Here is a 21,144-nt window from a genome sequence, read left to right on the forward strand (position 1 = left end):
GATTCTTGGAAAGATAGTTTTCCTAAATAAATATAATATTATTAAAAACGAAAAGGCAAACGTAAAATTGGTACTTAATAAATAAATATAATATTCTTAAGAATTAAAAGGCAAGTGTGGAATTGGTACTTGGAATGATAGTTTGTCATAATAAAATCAACAACTACTTTCTCAAGGATTTATCTAAGAATTATTCAGCTAATTATGGGGATAGGATTTATAATTTTTTAATAACAAAATTGAGGGAGGGTACACATTGTTTGACAATATTTATGAGGTTCGTTAATGGTTTTAGTTATAGCATTTATTAATGTTTTTGATGAAAATTATAAGTGTTTTTTTTTAAAAATGAAAGAGGTTATAATATAATTAATTTATAGAATTATGAAATATATTAAATTAGATTTAAGATTTTTGTGATTTATAATATTGATATTAGTCTTTCGAATTAATCATATCATTAGGATTTGGTCGTTTCGAACTAACTAATGTGGTTGAGGATGAACCATATTACTTGGTTCGAAACGTCACTAAATCTTAACGATGTGATTAATCCAAAAGACTGATATCAATATATTAAATTAATTAAAATAATAGTTTTATTATGCATTTTATGATGATGATGATTAACATCTATTAAGACTAGTGTCATCTATTTGATGGTGATGATTAACGTCCATTAAGACCACTATCGTTTATCTCATGATGATGATGATTAATGTTCACTACGAACCAGTATCGTCTATCTCACCTTTAAAAAATAAGAAATTAAATGAGATTCTTTAACATGTTATTTCTATGATCAAAGAGAAGGGAGAGAAGCGTTCCTAAATCCCTATAGTTTTGTTGGCTAAACGTGTCAAGAAGGTTGGTAGTGTGGCAAAGATTATGAAAATTATAACGAATGTGAGTAAGAACTGGGAAATCTAAGAGAAAGAGTTTTTCATCTTCAACCCTCTTAGTATTGCAAAGGTGACAATTTTTTTCATTCCAAGGTGTTTTGGGAATAGACCACCACCCAGTTTCACTTCAAAGCTCATGAGAATTAGTTCATATCTTGGCAATATTGATTTTCTTCTTAGCATTGGTCAAGCCAGTAAGATAGTTTTGGTTTTTGAGATTGGAGTTGATCACTTCCTTATAATACCTTAACTTCCATTTTCCCTCTAACTCCTTATCCTCCCACAACTTATCCTTATTCTTTAAAATGATCTCCTCCTTTACCCTCTGATGGTGTAGCCAAGACTAGTCATCCTTATGCCAGCGTCACTTAAGTCGGAGGTGGGGTTTTAGCTAGAGCTAGAAGCAAATTTAGGATACCTCTTGGCTTCCATGTTGTATAGCTTCTTATTATGCATGAGATACCTAGTCATACTCATGCTTTCAATGGGGAAAAGGCCAGATTCAATCAAGAGGATAGGGTAAGGAGTATTTCCTTTAATCTTAAGGTTGTAGGTTATAAATTGCTTTTGGATCAACTCAATATTCCTCCACGATTCTCTAGATATACTGCAAATCTAAACCTCACATCCATATAAAAAAAATTAGGGCTGATGAGAGTCTTAAAATAGATATATATATATATATATATATATATTGCCCAAAGAGCAGTCGACTTACAAGTGTTTTCAAGCCCATAATTAGCTTTCCAGCCTCCAATTATCTTTTTCTCAATGTTATAGTTCCAATTGAGTTGATGATGAATGTTGATTCTCATATATTTGTATGAAGAAACTTTCTCCAAGCAGTTATTGTCATAAATGAAATTTTCATGGTTGGTCTTTTTGAATTTAATTGTCATGACTTTAGTGTTGTTGGTATTAACAATCATACCCATATTGGAGCAATAATCCTCGAGGATTCTAAGTTGCTTATCGAGATCGCCATGGCTCCTAGCTAAAAGAACGATATCATGAGCATAAAGGAGAAGAGTAATGACCATACCAATGAGCCTGGGGCCATCACACCCTGTAGCTTCCAAACACTCTTCTATTTTATCAATGTAAATATTAAAAAGGCTAGGGGATAAGGGACATCCTTACTTAACTCCAATATTGCATGTGATTTCTTTTGACCAACCCTCGGTGGTCTTGAGCATGGCTATAACATTCTCATATAGCCTAGTCGCAACATCCCTTAGCTCGGGAGGAACCATTATCTCTTCTAACCTCTTCCATATCTTATCTCGAGGAATAATGTTGAAAGCTTTTCTAAAGTCAACAAAACAACAAATAGATCAGTCTTATTATTGTGGCATTCCTCTACAATGATCCTAAGGGTAAGAAGATGGCCTATAATCGAGTGATGTTTCTTAAATCTTACTTGCCCTTTAGCTCTTTCTAAATTGAAAATAGTAAATATGATATAAATTAACTTAAGTAAAATTATATGTTTTTATATATTTTTATATTTTTTTAATTAAAATTCACCCACGAGGCATAGAATAGATGGTGATGGTGTTATCTTAAGGCTTTCTGTGGTGTAAAGGTCGTCAGTTTGAAACTCTGTGGGAAAAAATCCAACCATGTTAAGGACTAGTGTGGCCTAGGCCGAGTGCAATCCCATGGTGATTTTGACAGCTTATATGTGCCTCGATCATGACTTCTCAAGCCACAGGTTAGTCGTGCAATCTTCTCAAGACTCACATAAACAAGCAAACAAAAAAAATCGTAAATATTATATAAAAAATGTTATTGTGAAATTAAAGAGTAAATATAATAAAGTATTGTTGTGAAAATCATATAAACTTAACAACTTTCATAAGTTATAAGGAGAGTTTCTTAGAATTTTTATAATTACATCGTAGTTTGTCCAACTTAACAAGAACTCTTAATATTTAAGTTACTTAAAAAAAACATAAATTCATGGAAAACATGATAGTTGTGGACTTTTTCTTAATCTACAGCTTTTTCTTATCCAATATCTATATCACGCTTTAGTTGGTGCACACATTCCTCCCTTTGGGATTTACACGGACTGAATTAACTAACATTTTTTGGTTGGAGAATTTAAAGGGCATATCCTTGTTGAGGTTTACAACCATATTTCATAAGATGTTGCATTATACTTTGAATGTATTGATTTTCACTTCTATTTTACCAAGGCTCTCATTATTATAGCCTTTTCTAAGATACTAATATGCTCATTCTCATGCACCTTAGAAGTTATGGAGAGGATGGAACATCTGTTGCATTGAATTAAATCTTCATGTCCATGCAGTGTCCTGCAAAGATCTTGAGCTTCTCTATGGTCCATGCTTTTGAAACGCATAATAGAAATGTTTGTATATGACAAAGCCAAAGTAAAGCCACTCTTCAAAATCATAAAAATAGTGCAAAGCACAAATTTTCCAAGAATTCGTGTTCACACATTTAAACTTCAAAAATCCCTTTTCCAAACCCTTTTGATTATATGCACTAAACTAAAACCAAAGAGAAAAAAGCCGAAAACATTCACCAGAAATAAACACAGTTTTGAAATGGACAAAATCCGAAGCTAAAACCCAATTACATATTAGATATGACAATCCCCAGTTACTAAAACAAAATCCAAAGGAAAACATGATAGTTGTGAGCTTTTTCTTGATCTATTGTGTTTTCTTATCCAATATCTATGTCACCCTTTAGTTGGTGCACACATTCCTCTCTTTGGGATTTACACATACTGAATTAATTGACATTTTTTGGTTGGAGAATTTAAGGGCATCTCCTTGTTGAGGTTTACAACCATATTTCATAAGATGTTGCATTATACTTCCAATGTATTGAGTTTAACTTCTATTGTAACAAGACTCTCATTAGTATAACAGTTTCTAAGGTACCAATGTGCTCATTCTCAAGCACCTTAGAAGTTATGGAGAGGATGGAGCATCTATTGTATTAAATTAAATCTTCATGTTCATGTAGTGTTCTACAAATCTATTGAGTTTCTCTATGGTCCATGCTTTTGAAACCCATATTAGAAATGTTTGTATATGACAAAGCCAAAGTAAAGCCACTCTTAAAAATCATAAAAATAGTGAAAGAGCACAAATTTTCCAAGAATTCATGTTCGCACACTTAAACTCCAAAAATCCCTTTTCCAAACCTTTTTGATTTTATGCACTAAACTAAAACCAAAGAGAAAAGAGTTGAAAACATTCACTAGAAATAAACACAATATTGGAATGGATGAAATCCCAAGATAAAACCCGATTACATATTACATATGACAATCCCCAGTTACTAAAACAAAATCCAAGGGCTAAAACCCAAGCAATGGTCAAATAACGGTGTTATGGACAAGGTTTAACCCTCCACAAGTTGGGATGTCAAAAGAGGGAAAGACATGGTGAAATCCAAGTTGTTGCTTGAACCTCCTATAAATTATATTCTTACTTATTATCCCTCCTTGCAAGAAAAATACCACAATGGGGAGTTCAAAACACGAGATATAGTTTATTTCCAACATGCAAGGGAGATGGGAAATTGTCCTTACGTACACCATCACCACATTTTGATAGTGACCCTCAAATCTCTTATAACAATCAACACTTCTATATTGATTTAAAATGTAAAAAAAACCTAAATAAAAGTATTAACTCGCCTTACTTATTTTATAAAATTATTATAATATTAAAAATTATATAATATCTTTAAATGATTAAATATGACTAATAAAATTATAAAACAATTAAAAATTTTGAAGTTTTAAGGGGAGTCAAGTGCAAGGGGTCAACCTTTCACCCCAAAGGAACTCTAGAAGACAAGTTCTCATGGAAAAAATGGGTTATGACAAACAATCTCGTTGAAGCCTATACTCTCTATCAAGATGTGCTCATTTCTCATTATTTCCATTTCTCAGCATCTCATTATCTTCAGTGACTCTTTGATCCTTACCTGCCATATGCAAAAAACAACATCTGAATGGAATTTATCCTATCTAGAATCAGAGCCTTATCGACATCGATGTAGGAATTTACAGGGTAAGTTCCTCAGAAAGAACACCAAAAGGACACCGCTCACAACCAGATCACAGATCAATACACCAGTATTTTTGACGTGGTTAAAACCCTCAAAGAGGGAAACAGTCCACGGCTTGCGCCAACGTGGCTACTACAGACAATTTATTAATCAAAGAATGAAAATTTACATAAGCTTCTCTCATGCACGGATTACCCGAACAATGACCCTCCATGCGCTTTAAATAGAACTCATGGACCAATCGGGTGTCAAGCCACGGATCAAGTGTCAGTAATACCGAGGAGAGAGTGAACCGTCGGATCACTACATATCGTGACCGTCGGATTGTAAGTTACAAAATGTACAACAGTAAAGAAACACACTTTACCTAACTCTATACCTAACTCTACACTAGACCAAGTTGAACTTAACTATATCCTATGTGTCGGAATATCCTAACAATCGATAGTGTGCCATATGGATTAGTTTCACATCCAATGACATAACAATAGTTTAATGAACTCTTGAGCCAATGTCGTCATCCGCCTTAATGCAAAAGGGACCTTTAGTTTCAATGGCCAACGTGGCACCACTTCAATACCTTGACATGATGAGAACCACGAGTGTCACCCATGAAGAATGCAATGTGTGGTAGTGGATGGTATTAAGTCCACACAAGAGGCACAACCACTCCACCTCCTTGGCACTCATGACTCCTTACCATGGAAATTATATCACTTCATCTTGACACATGTCATGAAGGTGGGATATCATTCAATGTCATCCCCCGACATTGTTGGATAGACATGCAAGTTGTTCGTTCTTCATCCAACACCTCCCTCTAGCTAGTTCCAACAACTCTATCAACCAAAACCGTCGGTCCCATATTTCAATTAGTTCGACCTAGTCTTCTTTTTTTGGATTTAATTATATATGATAGGGTCTTCTCTCTTTATATTTCATGTTTGTCAAGGTTCAAAAACCCAATCTCACTTGGTTTGTTTTGTAAATTTTGACTCTCCCAACGCTGTTAACTTCTTATCTACATGTATTCAATTCTCATTGTATCAACTAGAAAATCACAATCACTTTTTTTGGTATGTTGACCTATAATTTTGTAACAACCCTGGTGAAAAGTTCATGTAATAAAGGTTAATAAAGGAAAGATAACACCACGGTTAAGGGACACTTATTCCAAGTTGAATGATTGGGAAAATATATCCTAGTGGGCATCACTGGATGTGTGTTTTGGCTAGGGAAAATTGGCAAAGGCTAAGGCATTAAATGGAAAAAAGGCGTTTTTGGCACATTTATTTATGAAAATAAAGGAAATTAGGAGAAAAGTAAGGCGAAAGGTCACAAGTTGCATGTGAGGAGGAAATTGAAGGAAAATAATGGAAAATGATAAAAATAGAGGCCTCATTCATAAAAATGGTTATGAGGATTAGTTGCTAACCTTTTGTCAGTTCAAGTTTGGAGATCTCTCATTATTCTCTCTCTCTCTCTCTCTCTCTCTCTCTCTCTCTCTCTCTCTCACTCACTCTTGGTCACTTAGAGTTTTCTTGAAGCACTCTAGTTTGGAACAAAGGAAAGGGAAAGCAAGGAAAGGAAAGGAAAAGCAAGCAAGGATCAAGGAAAGGAAAGCAGGAATCAAGCAGCTTCAACAACGATACTTGTAGGTAACCTTTTGCATGTGTGATTTCCTAGTTGGTTTGGACATGCATGGCTTTACATGTTGGTGTATGGTTCTCTTACTGTCGGTGGCATGGTTTTGTCGGGTTATGACAGTGGATTTCAGCCTAGCCTAGCCTTTTTCCGGATGCCATGGTATGTTGGAATGTTATTTCAGTTTTTGAGCTTTGGAATTGTCGGATGGATTTCGGAATCTAGGACGGAGGTGGTCTCAAGGTTCATTCACAAAGGCCTAGGAATCCGTTGACTGGTTTTGGTGGGATACATAGTAAATCCTGAGGGAGCAGTCTCTAGGGCATAGTGATCCGGGTTTGGATTGTGGTAAAGCCTGAGAGACAAGGAGATGGAAAATTCCTCAAGGATAGTGATGGATTCTGGATGGCATTCCAAGTTCAGTTCGGTTGTGATCAGAGCACCGATTTTGGTGTGATCACAGTTTGATGAGGGTGGAGGTGGTTTAACCTCTGGATTCCCTTGGTTGTTCTATGAGATCCCACATTCATGCTTGGAATATGGCACGGGGGTGACTGGCTGAAAGAGAGATTTGGTTCAGCCATGTCTATGGTCGGGTGGTACGTGGAAGTCTCAAACCTGGTTGGATTTTCCTATGATTAATAAAAGCTAAGTTCTCTTACTTTTGCATTGATTTATATGTGGATTTAATGGTTGTCATATCTTTGATATTTATATGGTTTTATGTTGGTTATAAGAATGGTTGAATGACTGGTTTATATCATGGTTATTTCATATATTTACTTGTAACTGTTAAATGGATGGATGCAAGACCTAATTGATAATGTAGTAGTTTAGTGGAGAAGGAGATTATCTTTCTGGTTATGTTTCATAAGTTATTTCAGTCGTTTATTCTTTGTCTTGTATCCTAGACCTGTAGGTTGCATTGATGCCAAGTGTTTGACATAATGTCAATCTTTGTTGGGGATTCTCAGTCCTAGTCCTAAGGGTGATTTTTGATTGATCAACATTGTTATCGTGTTTTTAATGAATTCTAGAAGTTACAACAAGTTCTGGGCAGAGGCAAGGATTCTGTGCTAGAAAAGTGGCTTAAAAGTGACAGAATATGGTTATCACTGTGGGTTCTTCGAAAATTAACTCAAAAGTGGCTTAAATCTCGAGGTCGCTGGCACATAAATAGAAATTTTGGTCCATAGTCGCTGACAAGCAGGCCTGTGAGAGTGACTTTGGGTTTCTAGTCGCTCCCTTTCCCATAGCATGAGAGCGACTATGGCCTAAGAGCTACAAAATAGCAGTGGGACCCAGGGACAGGCTGTCTGAGTGGCTGACTTGTCTCCTGAGGGTTATGTTGATGATGTTGGATGATTGTATGTGATGTTCCATCGATTCCACTTCCTTAAGGTGACATAGGAGGTCGAATATGATCATAGTAGCATATCTCCTCATGTTTACCCCAGTTGGCATGGTTACTTTGGGTAGACCTAGGAGGGGGTGTTACAGATTGGTATTAGAGCATGGTTGCGCTCTCTTTGGGTCATATCTGGTGCTACAGATATGGGTGAATGTGTTGGTCATGCATGCATGTCAGTTGCGTGTGTGGCTCTTACACTTGTGTTCCATGTGCTTGTTGCACTGCATCATATTGATCATGGTAGTAGTAAGGTTATCATGAGGAACTTGATGTCGGTTTTATGGAATGCATTGTCATGAGTATATGATTGGTTATACAATTATATGCAGCTTGATTACATCCTTGTACGTTGGGTTGCATTCTTGGTTAATTGATTACATGCATCAGCCTTGTAGGTTGATTACAATAATTGATCGCTTATGCTCGACTACATGCGGTTATGTGTATGTGTAGTTGATTAGGCATTGCTTATGCAGGTGGATATTTGCATGAGGCAATGTGTATATTGGAGTAATGGTTGTTGTCATGCATGAGGTCATAACATGCATTGTTGATATGGCCTTGCATTGACGGTTTGACCCTAGTTAGTATGATGGTTATGCGTTGATGCACTTATTGATATATATCTATATGTTATTATGGTTATGTTGTACATGAATCATGTTGATTTGATGATCTTGCAGACTAGGTATCCTCCTCGAGTTATGCTAAGGTACGTTGATAGTATGTCTTGCGGGAAAAAGATCAAATGGCCAGCAAGGTGGTAGACTACATAGAATCTCCCTATGAATCAGATGGGCAATGTGGTGTGGGGCACTCTTCTAACTTGGCAGACACATTGAGAATTCTAAAGGAAGAAATAAGGAGTTGCAAAGCAAACAATGAAAAAATCATGCAGGCACAAGAGAAACAAGCAGAGGTGAATGCAATATTACTTCAAAGTTTGTCAAATTTGCAGCGACAAGGACCTCTTCGGATCAGCCATGGACATGAGGACAGAACTAATGGGGCATATGGAAACAGGTCTCATAATAGACATAGGTTGGATAGATCTGACACTATCAGAGATGGCAAGATGTTGGACACTCCGAATAGGAGGGGTGATAGACACAGGTATTACTCTAGTTCTGGTTCTGATAGACATCATGATCGTCATCATTATCATCTGTATAGGAGGAATGATAGGGGATACTTGCCGGATGAGTTCAAGAAGGAAAAGCCACCTACCTTTGATGGAGAGATGAAGAAATCACAAGATGTGGAGGCTTGGTTGCTTGGCATGAGGAAATTCTTTAGATTGCATGATTACTCAGAAAACATGAAAGCAAGGATAGCCCTTTTTAGTCTCAAAGGTAAAGCGGATATTTGGTGGGAAGACGTGAAGAATGTCAAGGAAATACATGAGGATGATTTGACTTGGCATGCATTTGAAAGGCTCTTCAAGAATAAGTACTTGTCTGAGAGGTATTATGATGACAGAGCTAAGGAGTTTTATGAGTTGTGGATGGGTTCTATGACAGATGAGGAGTATACTAGCAGATTTTTGGAGTTGTTGAGATATGTGCCTTACCTCAGAGAGGAGAAGGCCAAGGTTCAAAGATTCATCAGTGGATTTCCAGTTGCATACAAAGACCAAATTGAGTTCGATGAGCCTAGATCATTGGAGGAGGTCATCTGAAAGTTGAAGCAATTTTATGAGCAGTCAAAGCGCAAAGTTGAGCTGAAACATAGCTTGAAGAGAAATGACAAAGCTAAAGGAAAATTGCCACCAAAGCGAGGAAGATCCCAAGATGCAAGTGAGGAAGATAATGTAGTTCCTTACAAGAGATTCAATACAGCTGAGAAGGGACATGGAGAGTAGCAGACTAGAGGCAGTGGCAGGGAACCATTGTAGTGGTGGATATGTGGTAAGGATTAGTGTAGCATGACTCTTATAAGACCCATGAGTACCCACGGGTCTTGACAAGTTTTATAGTCAGATGGGTCACTCGCATAGAACCCACGGTTTCTACCCGTACCCGCCAAAACCCACATAAAACTCGACTACCCGCATTGAACTCGTGAAGAACCGCATATGACCCACATAGGACCCGCACAAGACCCGTGGAGACCCTCAAAATTCGATTTTTATTTTTATTTTTTTAATTTCTTTTTGGAGATCATGTGGAGGGAAAGGTAAAATGGAGGGAAAATGTTGCTGAGTCTTATATGGGTTGTTCGTGAGTCTTATTCGGGTCACTGAGTCAATAGCCAGATGAGTCTTATACGAGTACGAGTCGTGCAACATTGGTAAGGATCACCGTAAGAGGGATTGTCCGCAGTATCAGAGTGGTGGTAGACCTCAGATCTACAGTGCTAAGGAGGCGCATATAGTTGGTGATGTTGGTCATAACATTCCTCAGATTTATGCAGTTGTGGATAACAAGCAGGCGGATCATCAAACATCGATCATTGAGATGGACGATAAGCTTTGTGATCAAGTTGTTTCTATTTTGATTGATCCTGGATCTAACTATAGTTATTTTAATCCTGACTTGGTGGATAAGTGTGGTTTGAGAAAAGAAGTGCATGCAGAATCTTGGTTGGTACAGTCAGCTACAGGTACAAAGAAGCAAGTTCACCATTGGGTAAGAGCTTGTGCATTTGAGTTAAATGGTATACCTACAACATCACATTTGAATTTATTTCCATTGGGATCATATAATATGCTTTTGGGTATGGATTGGTTATACCTTCACAGAGCCAAGGTGGATTGCTTCGACAAGGCCATTGAGTGTGTGGATGATAGTGGGGAAAAGAGGATCTTGCAGGGAATGATGAAGCCTACATCAGTGAGGATGGTTACCACTATGCAGGCTAAGTGTAGTTGCAGAAATGGTTGTGTGATGCTTGCAATACACATTTCAATGACAAGGGTAAGGAGGTTGAGGATGCATAGGTGTTAAGTAGGTACCTAGTTTTACAACAGTTTCAGGATGTATTCCCTGAGGACATTACATAGTTGCCACCTCACAGGGAGGTGGAATTTTCTATTAAGTTAGTGCCAGGGGTAGCTCCAACATCGAAAACACCTTACAAGATGAGCACACTTGAGTTGGTAGAGTTGAATTTGCATCTAAAGGAAATGTTGGACAAAGGATACATCAGACCCAGTGTATCACCTTGGGGCGCACTAGTGTTGTTCGTAAAGAATAAAGATGGTACTCTTAGATTGTGCATTGATTACAGGCAACTGAATAAGGTAACGATCAAGAACAGGTACCCTTTGTCGAGGATTGATGATTTGTTTGATCAGCTAAAGGGAGCAACAATGTTCTCTAAGATCGACTTGAGATCGGGATACCATCAAGTATGCATCAAGGAAGAGGATATCTTCAAGACTGCATTCAAGACCATGTATGGGCATTATGAGTTTTTTGTTGTTCCATTCGATTTGACTAATGCTCCGACTACATTTATGTGTTTGATGAATAGTGTGTTGTGTCCTTATTTGGACAAGTTTGTTATTGTATTCATTAATGACATACTGGTATATTCTAAGAATGAGGAAGAACATGTCGAACATTTAGCAACAATGTTAATATTGCTAAGAGAGCATCAGTTGTATGCTAAACTTAGCAAGTGCAACTTCTTTCAAACTGAGGTACACTACTTGGGAGATGTTGTCTCCAAGGAAGGCACAGCAGTAGATCCAGAAAAGATAAGGGCCATCGTGGAATGGGTAGCTCCTAAGAATGTAGATGAGGTGAGATTATTCATGGGATTAGCAGGTTACTACACGAGGTTCATCAAGAACTTCTCACTCATTGCATACCCTATCACATCATTTCAGTGGAAAGGTAAGAAGTTTGAATGACGGCGGAATGTGAAGATAGTTTTAAGCAGCTTAAGCAATTGTTGACACATGCACTCGTGCTAAAGATTGCAGGTCCAAACAAGGAGTTTTTAGTGTGTATAGATGCTTGCAAGAGGGGACTTGGTGGAGTTCTCTTGTAAGAAGGACAGATAGTGTGTTACGAGTCACAAAAATTGAATGAGCACGAGCAGAACTATCCAACGCATGATCTCGAGTTAGCAGTGATTATACATGCATTAAAGATGTGGAGACATTATCTTCTAGGAAGAAGGTTTACATTGATGAGCGATCATAGTGGGTTGAGGTATTTGTTTGACCAGTCGAATCTAAATGCCAGACAAGCTAGATGGTTGGCTACCCTTAGTGAGTTTGACATCAAGATTAGATACATCAAAGGGAAGGAGAATCGAGTTGCAGACACTCTTAGCAGGAAGGCACAGGTAAATCATATAGCGATTATAAGCTCCTATAGGACAGAGTTACAGGATTGGATCTTGCAGGCATGAAAACTGTATGGAAAATACACAGAGATCATGCACAGGTTACAACATAGTACAAACACAGGTATAGGTTTAGGTGTAGGTACAGGTGCATGTACAGGTATAGGGGATCAGGATGCAAACTATCGTCTCATGGCAGATGGCTTGGTGAGGTTTCGAGACAGGATGTATGTGTCAAATTGCGGTGAGCTCAAGAAGATTATCTTGATGGAGTTTCATGTGAAACCATATTTGGGTCGTCTAGGATCAGAAGACATTGACAACAGTGAATAATTTTTACTATTTGCCGAATCTGAAGAAGGAAGTGGTAGAGTTCGTGGCTAGATGTTTAGACTGTCAGTAGGTAAAGGCGGAATGCAAGCATCTAGGTGGTCTACTACAACCTATTGCGATTCCAGAATGGAAATGAGAGGTCATTTCCATGGATTTCATTACAGGTCTTCCGAGGACAGTAAGGCAACATGATTCTATTATGGTCGTGGTTGACAGGTTGAGCTAGGTAGCTCACTCCATTCCAGTGAATACTACATATTTATCTAGTGAGGTAGCACGGGTGTTCATTAGAGAGATAGTAAGATTTCATGGTGTTCCAAAGAAGATTGTGTCATACAGGGATGCAAAGTTCACTTCCAAGTTTTGGAAGGAGCTATTTGCAGGCTTGGGTACAAAATTGGCCTTCAGTACATCTTATCATCCACAGACAGATGGTCAGACAGAGAGGGTCAACATGATCTTGGAAGATATGTTGAGGATGTATGTGATGCACCAGCAGAGGAAATGGGAGGAGTATCTTCCATTGGTTGAGTTCGCATACAATAATGGTTATCAGGAGTCCTTGAGGATGAGTCCTTTCGAGGCATTGTATGGACGGAGTTGTAACACTCCCATCAACTAGAGTGATCTAGTGAACAGGGTACTTATTGGACCAGACATGTTGATGGACATGGAGCAGGAAATGCAGGTTATAAAGAAGAATCTAAAGGCAGCACAAGATAGACAAAAGAGTTATGCAGATCAACACAGGGTGTTCAAAGAGTTTCAAGTTGGGGAGCATGTGTATTTGCGCATCAAGCCCAAGAAAAGCTCTTTGAGGATTGGTTCATGTGCCAAGTTGGCACCACGGTATTGCGGGCCTTTCGAGATCCTTGAGAGGATTGGACCAGTGGCATATTAACTTGCACTACCTCCAATAATGAAAGTCCATGATGTTTTCCATATTTCATTGCTTAAGAAGTACATAAAGGATGTTGATCATGTTATTCATTGGTTTGATTTGCAGGTGGAGCAAGAAGGAGAGTTCCAGCCAGAGCCTCAGTGCATATTGCAACGGAAGCATCTAATGCTCAAGAAAAGAGCCATAGAGCAAGTTAAAGTCTAGTGGAAGCACTTTGGGATTGAAGAAGCTACATGGGAGATGACAGATCAGATGCAGGCCCTATATCCTTCATTGTTTGTCGGTTGAGGCAAAGTAGTTTTGGTTTGATGTTGGATTATGTTTGGCATATATTTTGCTGATGTTTTGATATATGTATATGCATATGGATGTAAATACCTCCATGAGTTAATTTATAAAGCTCCAATAAGCGGTATGATTATTATCTTGTCATGTTGTCATGATGTTTTTCTTTTGAGCAGGGTCTTCATTGTAAATACCACAACGAGCTAAGTTATAAAGATCCATAGGTAGTATGTTTGCTTTTCAGCGGTCTTGCTGAGGTCTTAGTGTGGTTTAACACTGAGGATAGTGTTCCCCAAGGGGGAGGGTTCTGTAACATCCCTAGTGAAAAGTTCATGTAATAAAGGTTAATAAAGGCAAAATAAGAACACAATTAAGGGACACTTATTCCAAGTTGAATGTCTAGGAAAATATATCCTAGTGGGCATCACTGAATGTGTGTTTTGGCTAAGGAAAATTGGCAAAGGCTAAGGCAAAAGCATTAAAAGGTAAAAAGGAATTTTGGCACATCTATTTATGAAAATAAAGGAAAGTAGGAGAAAAGTAAGGTGAAAGGTCACAGGTTGCATGTGAGGAGGAAATTGAAGGAAAATAATGGAAAATGAATAAAATAGAGGCCTCATTCATAAAAAGGCTTATGAGGATCAGTTGCTAACCTTTTGTCAGTTCAAGTTTGGAGCTCTCTCATTATTCTCTCTCTCTCTCTCACTCTTGGTCACTTAGAGTTTTCTTGGAGCACTCTAGTTTGGAGCAAAGGAAAGAGAAAGAAAGGAAAGGAAAGGAAAAGCAAGCAAGGATCAAGGAAAGGAAAGCAGGACTTGAGCAACTTTAGCATGGATACTTGTAGGTAACCTGTTGCCTGTGCTATTTCCTAGCTAGTTTGGACATGCATGGATTTGCATGTTGGTGTATGGTTCTCTTGTTGTTAGTGGCATGGTTTTGTCTGGTTATGACAGTGGATTTCAGCATAGCCTAGCCTTTTTTTAAATGCCATGGTATGTTGGGATGTTATTTCAATTTTTGAGCTTTGGAATTGCCGAATTGATTTCAAAATCTGGGACGGAGGTGGTGTCAAGGTTCATTCCCAAAGGCCTAGGAATCCCTTGACTGGTTTTAGTGGGATACACGGTAAAGCCTGAGGGAGCAGTCTCAGTTTAGGGCCTAGTGATCCGGGTTTGGATTGTGGTAAAGCCTAAGAGACAAGGAGACAGAAAATTCCTCAAGGATAGTGATGGATTCCATATGGCATTCCAAGTTCGGTTCGATTATGATTGGAGCATTGATTTTGGTGTGATCTTGGTTTGATGAGGGTGGAGGTGGTTTAACCTTTGGATTCCCTTGGTTGTTCTTCAATTGGTTGTTCTATGAGATCCCACATTCATGCTTGGAATATGGCATGGGGGTGACTGGCTGAAAGAGAGATTTGGTTCAGCCATGTCTATGGTTAGGTGGTACGTGGAAGTCCTGAACCTAGTCAGATTTGCCTATGATTAATAAAAGCTAAGTTCTCTTACTTTTTCACTGATTTATATGTGGATTTATTGGCTGTCATATCTCTTTTATTTATATGGTTTTATGTTGGTTATAATCATGGTTGAATGATTGGTTTATGTCATGGTTATGTCATATATTTACTTGTAACTGTAAAATGGATGGATGAAAGACCTAATTGATGATGTAGTGGTTTAATGGAGAAGGAGGTGATCCTTCTGGTTATGTTTCATAAGTTGTTTAAGTCGTTTATGCTATGTATTGTATCTTAGACCTGCAGGTTGCATTGATGCCTACTGTTTGATAGAATGTCAGTCTCGATTGGGGATGCTCAGGCCTAGTCATGAGGGTGATTTTTTATTGATCAACATTGTTATCATGTTTTTAATGAATTATGGAAGTTACAACAAGTTATGGGCAGAGGCCAGGATTCTGGGCTAGAAAAGTGGCTTAAATCCCAGGGTCGCTAGCACAAAACTAGCAATTTTGGTCCACAGTCGCTGGCAGGCAGGCCTGTGAGAGCGACTTTGGGTTTCTGGTCGCTCCCTTGCCCATAGCATGAGAGCAACTATGGCCTAAGAGCTACAGAATAGCAGTGGGACCCAGGGACAGACTGTCTAAGTGGTTGACTTGTCTCCTAAGGGTTCTGTTGATGATGTTGGATGACTGTATGTGATTTTCCATCGATTCCACTTCCTTAAGGTGACATAGGAGGTTGAATATGATCATAGTAGCATCTCTCCTCATGTTTACCCCAGTTGGCATGGTTACTTTGGGTAGACCTGGAAGGGGGTGTTACAACTTTATAACCTATTCATTCTAAAAAAAGAAGATAAGGTTTTAAGTGATCCCATTTGATCATGGCTTAGTTTATGATTCTCCAACATTTCAAAGAGTTTACATCATTTTTTATCGATTAAAAAAAAGATCAAACTAAAAATTATGTTAAAAAATGAAAAAGGAAGAGAATATTATACAAAACTTAATACTATATAAAATATCAATAAATATGTTAATGTAAAGTATTATTAGTATTTATATATAATTATTTTTTGTTAGTAAAATTATGAAAAATTGAATGAAATCTTAATCCAGGTTATTATTATAACATATTAAAATAAAAAATATTTTTAAAGAAGAAAACTTTACTTTAGTTGAAGATGTTTCCTTCGGAGTGTAGATGAGTTAGCGATAGAGTGTATTCTTTACGACACTCTTTGTGATGTACATCAATAGTTCAAACTTTGACTGAAATGTGTGTCATGATTGGGGTCTTGTGGACACACCTAGAGGTTGTAGTATAGAAAACAAAACTCGCACTAGTTTGCAATTCCACCAATTAAAAAAAATGTTAGAGAAAAAAAAAAAAAAAAAGATTGAATTTAATTACTTTTAATTGGAGTTAGTTTGAATATTAAAAAATAATTGTTATTTTTCTCCCATGTAATATATTTATCTAAAAATAACATAATGATATGAAAAATGTAATATATTTATCTAAAAATAACATAATGATATGAAAAATTAATAAATAAATAAATTTAGTTATAATTTTAATTTAGACCACCAGGAAGAAAATTGGTTCTCCAAGTCGAACTTAAAAATCACTAGCCCATCCTTCTCTTCCCCCTTCAATATTTGACAACTAATGATTACTCCTAAAGAACTATTTCATTGGTTAAGATCCCAAAAAAGGTTTTTTCTTTGTTTCAATGAGGCTTCAAAGTGTAACCTAGGGTTGATGCCCCAAACGACTTAGTAGAAGCCTATACAGTGTACCAAGGAATAAAACAATCTTCAACAATAAACATCAACAAATTTATCATTATGGGAGACTCAACAATTATAATTAAGCGTCTCGATTTTAACACTCTCTGCTCATATTTTAGACACAGGTCAACCTTCAAGAAAATTTGTCTTGATTTAAGCCCCGTAAAGGAATTTTAGGCATTTCATGTGTGTTGACACAAAACAAAAAAAGAGCCGACAAACTAGCAAATTATACCATAGGAAACGATGAAGGCGCCCTAAGAACAAATAAGAAAGGACATTCCTCCCTAATCCCTTGAAGTCAGCACACAATGGTACGTTCTCATTCATGCTAATGGTGACACACTACAAGTGTGGATAGATGATAGACTTCGAAATTATTTGAAAGTTACTCTAAATCAACTTCATGCATGCATCCCTTTCCCTTCGTACCAAGAGTGGTACTCCTCGCATCAAGCATACTCGAGTTTGTTGTTTGTTATGATGTCAAGCTAATAGATCAACACTATGATCCCATACCCACCTCTCACGACCACCTTAATGATCATATTCTTATCGATTGACGAGGAGGGAGAGCATAGTTTCCCACTAGATTCACCTTGACTCTTCATTCAATGTCATGCGTTGTGGTCTCTCTAATTTCATTCTTTATGAATTGGGTTCAAACACGACTCTATTCAGAGTAGATTTTGTTCCCCAACCCATCCTTCCAATCAACTCTAATGTGGTCATGGCCAAAGGGGGATAAGGTAATATGCTCCTCTAAGTGTGAAGTGAATATGGAACAATAGGTTGAAATGGTAGAACAAACTCAAATATGTAATAAATGAATCCATCATTGCCACTTAGAAGAATCTCTAATTCGTAGAATGATATGGACCACCTCCAACTACGACATGCATAATTGGCAACAAATTGATCCACCGCCATGGACATTCCAATAAGCTAGAGGCAATACCTTCAAAGAATGGAGGATCAAATTAGCGCACTTAGGAGCCAAATTGAAGATTTGAAGCTCTCAGGTCAACAAGGTCTCCAATCTTCCTCCTCTTCAACAAACACTATTATTTCTCCTCCTCCTTCTTTGTCTAATTATATATAGAACCTTAAATTGTCTATCCCCCGAGTCAGTCACTAATCCCCTTTACTAGTACTCTTATGCAAGTCAAAATCTATCAAACTCTAAACATTTCCTATATAATATTCACAAATAAGAACAAGGCTTATGATGTAATTTTGGTGATGTATTGTACAAAAAGTAGGCCTTTGGTCTTATTAGAAAAACTCACATGAAATAATCTTTTATGTAAATCTGGACTTTTATGGTGAGCCAGAGGCAAGTTCATTTTAATATAAAATTCTTAATTATAATTAAATAAAAAAAACATAAAAATAAAGATTTTTTTTAACATTTTTATCATTTGAAGTTGAAAAAAAATCACTAATATATTATAATAAATTTGTCTTATAAATTTATTTTAATAATAGAAACTTAAATATTATTAATTTTCTTTAAAATATTTATTTTACCTTTAAATTTATAAATAGAAATTAATATATATATATATATATATATATATATATATATATATATATTATAAGTGAAATATAACCTTTAAATTTATAAATAGAAATTAAAATATACATATATTATAAGTGAAATATAAACTTAAGTTAAAAAATATTTCTCTTTCGATATACTAATTTCAATTAATTTATTACATTCTTTAACTTATGACCTATCTCTTGATTTGAGTGGGGTTTAGTCGCCACAAGTTTAAATGTTATAGAGAAAGGTTAAGAATAAAAATCACTTTTGAAAAAATTAAACTATCACCAAAAACATCCAATCTCAACTAAGCTTTTCACAATCGATAATAATAACACATTAATAAATAGATTATTTTCTTATCCTAAATAAATTAACCCTAACTTACCTTTAATTTAATTATAACAGAACAAATAAAAAACAAAACAATAACAACTCTACCATATAACTTTTCATTTATATATAAATTTCATAACCCACAAAATATATATCATTAATTACTTGTCACTAAATTAATTTAGTATCATTAAATACTTGAATCAACATAACTTATAAATAGCCTCTAATTTATCACGTTCCATATAAAACTAAATATATGTACCTAAGGAGACAAAGTCCAGCAAGGAAATCAGAGCATGCTCTTTAAAATTACACCCTCATAAAACTAAATATATGCACTAAGGATATAAAGTCCAGGAAGGAAATGAGAGTACGTTCTTTAATACATATCCTTTTTGCTTAAAAGGAAAGGTTCGTAGTTTATTATCTTACATTTGAAGACAAATCCTCATGATAACTAAAAACTTTGCGTTGTACTCGTACATATTTATTCATCATTTATAAAAGTAATTTTAATTTTACTTTATTGATTTTCTATAATAATAAGAACGATATATTCCTTAATACATAACCTTTTTGCTTAAAAGGCAAGGTACGTAGTTTATTATGTTACCTTTGAAGACAAATCCTCATGATAACTAAAAACTTGTACTCGTACATATTTATTCATCATTTATAAAAATAATTTTAATTTTAATTTATTGATTTTCTATAATAATAATAAGGATATAATTGTAAGGTTATACGTAAGGTACGTTGGTTTGTTCGTTTGGTTGGTTTTTTTTGTTTTTTGTTTTTATTTATGAATTTTTTATTTATTTATTTATTTATTTTTTTAAATAAAAGTAATTATATAGGTATAAATCTTAGGTTTTTAATCTCACATTATTAAAGATTTAAAGTTTAAAGAATAAGAATCACAAGGTCTGAGAGAGGAGTATAGAGCAATAATCCATATGGAATAGAGGTTAAGTAAGTTTATAAAAACAAAAAACAGAGTTGATACTAAAAGTTCCAAAAATCCTACAATAATACATTCAAAAGTTGAGGTTGAGAAGCGAGAACAAGAACCCAAAAGGGACTATGATAAAAAAAAATTGACCAAAAAGAAAGGACAAAAGGCCCTTCGAAACTTGCATAAAACATCAAGCAAAAACCTATCCATTTGTTAGAGCATGAAGGCCACAAAACTATTGACAACTCCATTGGTCATAGTTTTGTAATGAACAACACCAGGCAGAACAGAGCATCCTCTTTTAGAGAGGAGATCAGCCACAAATTTTTGTTCACGAAAGATGTGTGAAAAGGAAACACACTTAAAAGAAGTTGTCTAGGAGCAAATGAGTTGTATCCAGTTAAATAGAAGAGGCACCCCAAAGGAGGAGCGACCCTGATCCCACTCTATGAAAGATCTGGAATCCCCTACAATGTCAATCCCCTCGATTGCCAGCCAGGAGGCACACCTCCAAACACCCCACAAAGTTACCATTTTTTCCCTGTTATTGGTACCTGAGCCCCCAAACCAATAGAAGTGATAGGACAAGCTCGACTGCAGCACAATGAATGCACAACATCCACATTCCCCAACCAATGAAGCATCGCCAAAATATCCCAACTGAGAAGAGAAACTGATTTCTTTGAGAACACAACACCTTCAGATGGGCTTCAGCCGCCAAGGTCCTATCCCCTGAAAGTAGGTTAGGATTTTGAAGCAAGTAATCCGAGGGTCAAGGAATATATGCTTGAAAATGCTAGCATTTATGCTTAGCCAAATACCCCATGAGATATATAATGAGAGCATTCTGAATTCCTTTTGCTGCATCATCCAGTTTGAGAGGCATGCTTCAAATGAGGAACAATCCACATTAGCATTTAGATTGAAATTTTTTAACGCCATATTCCAGATCTCCCCAACAAAGGCGCAGGTCAAGAAAAGGTGCACCACCTCTTAGCTCACCCTAGAACACATTAGACAAATTCCTAGACCTTGAAAGCCCCTTTCTGATAGGTTCTCCTAGGTGGGAATGTGATTATGGAAAACAAACCATAAAAACATTTAAGCTTGAGAGGAGCTTCCCATCTCCATAATTTGGACAACCAAGGAACCCAAAGCCCAGGCCTGAGACCCTGCAAAATGAAAGAATACACCTCCTCACCAAAACATTTC

This window comes from Pinus tabuliformis, chromosome 5_2 (genome assembly GCF_031772625.1).
Source record: "Pinus tabuliformis cultivar Carrire ecotype Pingquan chromosome 5_2, CPIR1, whole genome shotgun sequence".
NCBI lineage: Eukaryota > Viridiplantae > Streptophyta > Pinopsida > Pinales > Pinaceae > Pinus > Pinus tabuliformis.